The following is a 6,781-nucleotide window of genomic DNA, read 5'->3' on the forward strand; positions in this document are numbered from 1 at the left end:
TACTGCTGGTGGAATTTTGAATTAGCAAAACTATTCTGGAAAGTAATTTAACATTATGCAAATAAGATAGCTAAAAGGGCCACAATGTACCCCAAGGAGGTCATTGGCCCAAAGAAAGTTTCCATATACACTAAAGTATCTATGGCAGCACTTTTTGTGGTAGGAAAAAAAAACAAATCAAAGTAGATATCCATCAATTAGGGAATTGCTAAAGAAATTGTAATGCATGAATTAATAGAATATTAATGTACTGCAAGAAACAGTGAATGTAATTAATACAAAGAAGCATAGAAAGACCTTCATAAACTGATACAAAGTGAAGTAAGCTGAGTCAATAATACAATATAGGTATATATATATATATATATGCATTAACTACAATGTAAATATCAGTAATTATGAACTGATCAAAAATAAACATTGACAAATTATATACTTGGCTCCAGAGAAGAGATATGAGATGTTTTCCTCCCTCTCCTTTGCAAAGATGGAGGGAGTACACAAGTGAGGAGCATTGCATATATTGTCACATTATTTTAATAGATTGATTTTCTAAATTTTGTCTTCTTCCTCTTTTAATATTTTTTTTTTTTTTACTTTTGTTGGACCTGGAATCAGGAAGACCTGAGTTTAAATCCAGTTTCAGACATTTTTTATTTGTGTGACCCTGGATAAGTTACCTAACTTCTGTGTACTCCAGTTTCCCTTGTGTAAAATGGGATAAATAATAGCACCTACCTCCTAGTATTGTTTTGAAGATCAAATAAGATAATACTTGTAAAGCACTTTGCAAACCTTAAAGTGTGATATAAATGCTAGTTATCATCATCATCATCATCATCATCACCATCATCATCAACATCATAATTATGGATGGTTTCCTGAGAAGGAAGAGAGGAAAGGGAAGGGATACAAAGGGAAATCTAAGTTATGTAAGAACAAAGATATCAATAACATATATTTAAAAAGAAAAAAAAAACTGTATCTTAGTTCCATGGTGCTCATAAGCAAGAATCAATGGCATAAGCCCACCATAGCTGTCACTATTGCAGTAAGAGTTTACTTTCTGGTGTTCTGTGATAGATAATCAGGAACTACCTGTACATAGCCATAGAATTGCCAGGTTGGTGATGGCTAGAGAGAACCAGGACAGGGAAACACATGGATAAAAAAGAATTGAGGGATCTGTAAAATGTTTGAAGGGTCACCAAGCTATATCAACATTATGCTTAAAATTCAGACTACATTTTCATTAAGACTTCATTGTATTTCATATGATCATAAAATACACAGCTTCTGGAAATAATTTTCTGTACCTTTTTAGGTGATAGTTTTTTTTCTCCCTCAGATAAGGAGAAGCAATGAATCTGAAATTTCACTGGTGTAAAGAAAACCCAGGTGAGCAAACTCCCTCTATCAATCAATTCAGGTCAGTAGTTTGTTTATCTGCAAGGTATGATACAGTTGTTATCCTTTGTTCTTGAAGAAGACCAAAATGGAATCACTATGCATCAGCAAGGTATAATACGCAAGCAGAGATTCTTAATCTTTTTTTGTGTCATGGATGCCTTTGGCAGTCTGGTGAAATCCATGGAGCCCTCCTCAGAATAATATTTTCAAATAATTGAAGGAAATGCTCAATTTCACTTAAAGCTTAATGAAAATTAAGTTTTTTTTTTCCATCCAAGTTTAAGGTCTCCATGAAATGTATCCATGAACATCTTTGGGGTCTATGGACTCCAGATTAAGAAACTTTGCCTTACAGAGTTGCTTCAAAGACTGAGAAGTTAAGTGACTGACTGAAGGTGACATAGTTCTTATATATCAGAGGTAAGACTCAAACCCAGGTCTTCCTGGCTTTTCAGGCTATTCCAGGTACCACCCTGCCTATTTTGAAGATCTTTTGTAATAATCCTACTTCAGTTGCCACAGTTACTGCTGGAAAATTAAGTCATGTTATCACTTTTTTGAAAGCATCGAAGATTGCATTCCAGTCTGGGACCTTCATTTAAAACATAAATACGTCCCCAGGTTTTTCCAGATCAATTGAAATCTCCTTTTCATGAAAACTTTACCATTCTTTTCTGAGTTCTCTCTATAGCAAGCACTTCAGAAATCTCTGGCTTTTGAATGCCATCAGACCGCTAACTTTCATATATAAAGACCTATTTTTCATCTCAGCCGTGAGTGTTGCCCTCCACAGTGTCTGAGTACCCCAAGATACCTTTGTCATTCTGAAGCTATAAAAAGCACAGCTTCATTTATTTTTCTGATTTTCTATCTTATGATACTCAACATTACATTTAGGCAACATATCACGTTGCCATTTGGGCATTCGTCTCCCTTCCTCCTCCCCCAACCTCCACCCCAAGTCTTAAATTCTTTAAGCAGAGATGCCTCTCTTAAACCCCACCCTTCTCACTATCTTGCTTTCATAATTAAACTCTTCTTACTTGAGTCTTGATTATTTCATGTGGAGAAGTTGAGTTTTATGTGAGACACACATAGGTTTAATGAGCCATTTCCCCCTCTGTCAATAGTCTTAAAGACATAGCAGGGATAGTATATTTGTCTTCTGAGAATGAATAAACTCAATTCTCTAATGCTGTTACCACACCAACCCAACTAATCCTGAGGCTGCTCTGGCAAAGAGCTGAAAAAGACCAGTATTGATATTCTGTGGTATTCACTTTGTCAAGCTACCAACTTAAAAAAGACAATTTAGCAAAGCTGGCTATAGAGCTGCTAATTATACTAAAAGCTGAATTTACTCTGTTTCCTGATGATTGTCATTCAAAACTTTGGACAAAACATTCAAAAACTTTAACATTCTACCATAAACTGAAAATAAGAGAAGGGCTACATTGTATCTATGGTACTGTTAAGATGGGGGTAGAGGAAAACTTCATCAAAGTTTGATCATTCTTTATGCAATGGCCTAGTTCTCAGTCTATCACAAACATTATATCATACCTTAGTAAGCTGCAAATTTATGTCATACAATATTATGTAAACTTACTCAATTCAATCCACTGTACATGTATATTAATTGCCAATTAAAGCCCGGTGCTGGGAGCTAGGTCAACTGATCCACGAATTTGAGAATCAGAGAATGACTGTGAGGGGCAAGATTCAGTAGCAACAATAACATGACATTGCATCATTTGGAAAGATTTTTTTTAAATGGTAGTTACTTCCTTTTAAGGGTGGAGAACAAAACCAATTTGAAATCTAAAGTAAATTCCGACTCTACTTGTCCATTAAAACTTATCAATTGTCTGGGGAAATGTGTATTTTATATTCAGGCATGATCTATGTGTCATTGAAGGCAAAGATCCAATGTGCTATGGAAATTCCCTGATGCATATTATGAGCTATTGTTTGCCATGGTGGCTAGATAATCCTGCTTCATTTATTGGAGGGCCATTTCAGCTGCACTGTCAACAGCCTAGGAGGATCAGGTCACCTTTGCCTGGAATATTATGTAAAAGCTGTCAAATGTTCAGGATTATAGGCACATTAAAGGTTCTTTAAGATTTCATGCATATAAATATTAGTGAAGATGGTTTAAACGGCAAGTTTGTGATCAGTCTGCTCTGGATTTCGACAGCCACATTACAATGTAATAACTGATGTTTTAATGGAACCAATTCTATGTATTAGAGCAGCAGATGCTGGCAGGTTTGTGTGGTTACTCTTATGAATGAGGGAACAAGCAAATTTTAAAATGAAAAATGAAAAAAAGCATAATCTGTCTTATTATACTTCAAAATTAAGTAGGCATTTCCATTATTTGCCAATCACACAATCCCAGTATCTCAAGATAAACTTTTCATATTTGGAGGGTCCATTTATTAAAAATCACAATAAATTTAATAAGAATTTTCTCATGGTATCAATTATGAAGAACATTGCTACTAAGAACAATATAGCAGCTCATTTTGAAAAAAATATTTACTTTGAAGTTGTAAACATTTTTTTATAGTGTTGAAGACTGATTGCTCTGACTCAAGGTACATTTTGAATGCAGTGAGCTTCAGGAACTCAAACTGATACTGACACCCCCTAACCACTTCAAGATGACTGATTGCATTTTCAAAATAACAAAGGTCAGAATACAACTCTATTGACTCAAGTCTATCTAAAGAATTCCACAGGTCTATGGAGAGAGCTGACAATTTCCCCTTTTCTTTAGAAGATAAGTCAGATTTTGAGGTGCATTAAAATAATGAGTTTTAGAACTAGAAAGAATCTTAAAGATCGTTTAGTCTAACACTCACATATTATAGAAAAAGAAAATGAGGCTCAGATAGGATATTATTATTGAAAAGTAACTCTGGGGAATTTTTTTTCCTACCTCATTTCTTTTTTCTAATTATCCCCATTACACATACACACACACACACACACAGACAGTCTCTGTAAGTTTATTTACATGTGTAGCATCAATGTTGTATTTGGACTGGGAGGGGGAGTAATATTTTTTAAGATTCGTTACTATGCATTTTTTTAGTTTTCAACATTCACTTCCACAAGATTTTGAGTTCTAAATTTTCTCTAAGTTATCTCGTCCCTGCCTCAACCCCAAGACAGCGTGCATTTTGAATACCCTTTCTTCTAATATGCCTTCCTTCTATCACACCCCCTTCTCTTATCCCCTTCCCCTTCTATTTTTCTGTAGGGCAGGATAGATTTCCATACCCCATTTCATGTATGTCTTATTTCCCAGTTGCATGTGAAAACAATTTTTTAACATATGTTTTTAAAACTGTGGGTTCCAAATTTTCTCCCTTCCTCCCTCCCCACCTACACTCATTGAAAAGGCAAGCAACTCAATACAGGTTATACATGTATAGTCATGCAAAATACTTCCATGGTAGTCATGTTGTGGAAAACTAAGTATATTTCCCTTCATCCTATCCCGCCTCCCACCCCTGTTTATTCTATTTTCTCTTTTGACCCTGTCCCTTCTCAGAAGTGTTTGCTTCCGATTATCCCCTCCCCCAAACTGCCCTTCCCTCTATCATCCCCCTGTTCTCTTATCCCCTCTCCCCCTATTTTCCTGTAGGGTAAGATAGTTTTCCATACCCAATTGAGTGTGTATGTTATTCGGAGGGGGAGTAATTTAAATTTCACCTCCACACACAATGAATAAGCTTTATAAACTTGGAGAGAATGGGAATCTACTGGGGAAGCTAAGGCAAGTGTATTTATCTCTGTTTTAAAAGTGATAGAGTAGACAAGTCAAGGACTTGGGATTAAGTCAAAAGACAACCCCAAGTTTGTATTCTGTTTTCTAAAACGTTTTTTCATTATAACTGTTTTGCATCTCAGTTTGCATTCTACACATTGAAATTTTTGTTTTGAAGGTAAAAATGATGCATAAAGGAAGGAAACAGACTTTTATTATCTGACAATTTCTCTTTGCCCTTTGGCATGTATGTGTAAGTACAAATATAACTAAATGTAGTTGGGACCATATAAACACAGAAATCTCCCTGTTATTGCAGAAATATGAGACCCTCCCTTCTAATGCCAAACTTCATGTCAGAGGCCTACATACAAGTATGTAGTTGTGAGAGTATAGAAAAAAAAATTCCTTGCCCTCTCTGAAACTATCTTCTTTTTTGTAAAATGGAAGTATTAAAGCTAGTACTCTATATCCCCATACGGTTATTGTGAAGTTCAAATGAGATGTCTAGATATTTGTTCTAATAGTAAAGCACTATAGAAATATATAAACTATTATTTTATATTCTACTCAAACAAGAATCATAATGCAGTACAGAGGAACTTCACCTTACAGAACAGACTGAGTTTTGAGTTCTTTGTAAATTAAATTGTTATAAATTGAATCATTTTGGTATACCAAGAGGCCCACTGTTCAAAGAAAAACTTCAGTAAATACTTTGGGGAGTATAAATAAGTACCCCTAATATATCTGTTTTACATATTAGTATACTTGTATATACATATTTTTGGTTATTCGTCTGAGATATTTATTTCCAGTAAAGGAAAATCTACAAGTAAGAAGGATCTAAGAGTTTAGACTTCCATATTAGACCTATTTTAAATTAATAAGCATATTTCTTCATCATTCATACAAATAACAAGTCAATTACTTGATTCTCATGCTAACACCCTCTTAAAATGTTTTCTTGTTTTAATTGACCTTAGTTTTGAAGTCATTTTAGTACAAATACCATTTGCTGCTACTTAACCTTGACTACTCTGAGCTCAGGAAATTCATAGGATCACAAATGGAAGGGACCACAGATATTGGCTAGGCCAACTCCTTTCATTTTATAAATGAGGAAACTGAGGCACAGGGTGGTTGAGACTTACCCAAAGTCACTCAGGAAGCAAGCATCAGAGGCAGGAACTTAAACCTAGGACCTCTGACATCAGAGACAGTGTGCTCATTTCATTGGACTACAAATAGTTTCAAATAGGAATACTACTTAAAGAGTCAAATCTACATTCCAATCATCTTAGGGGAAAATAGAAGGCTGGATTCAATTGTGGAATACATTGCAGAATTCTTTGGCCCAGTGGTGATTTAAAATAGGATTTAAATTAGGTCATGGGCAGGTTGGCCCACATTATTTTTTGGGGGAAGGGCAAACAGGCCTAGGCAGGAGATTGGGTGGTCAAAGCTCCTGTGCTGAGCAAAGTGGGACCACTCTGAACAACCCTGCAATTCTAGCCTAGTGGAGAGAGAGAAGAACCCCAGTCTTAAAAAAAAAATAAAAAAATCACATTTCTGTGGCTGCAAATTGTT

The sequence above is a fragment of the Vombatus ursinus genome, unplaced genomic scaffold (assembly GCF_900497805.2).
Source record: "Vombatus ursinus unplaced genomic scaffold, bare-nosed wombat genome assembly UNPS02014942.1, whole genome shotgun sequence".
Lineage (NCBI taxonomy): Eukaryota > Metazoa > Chordata > Mammalia > Diprotodontia > Vombatidae > Vombatus > Vombatus ursinus.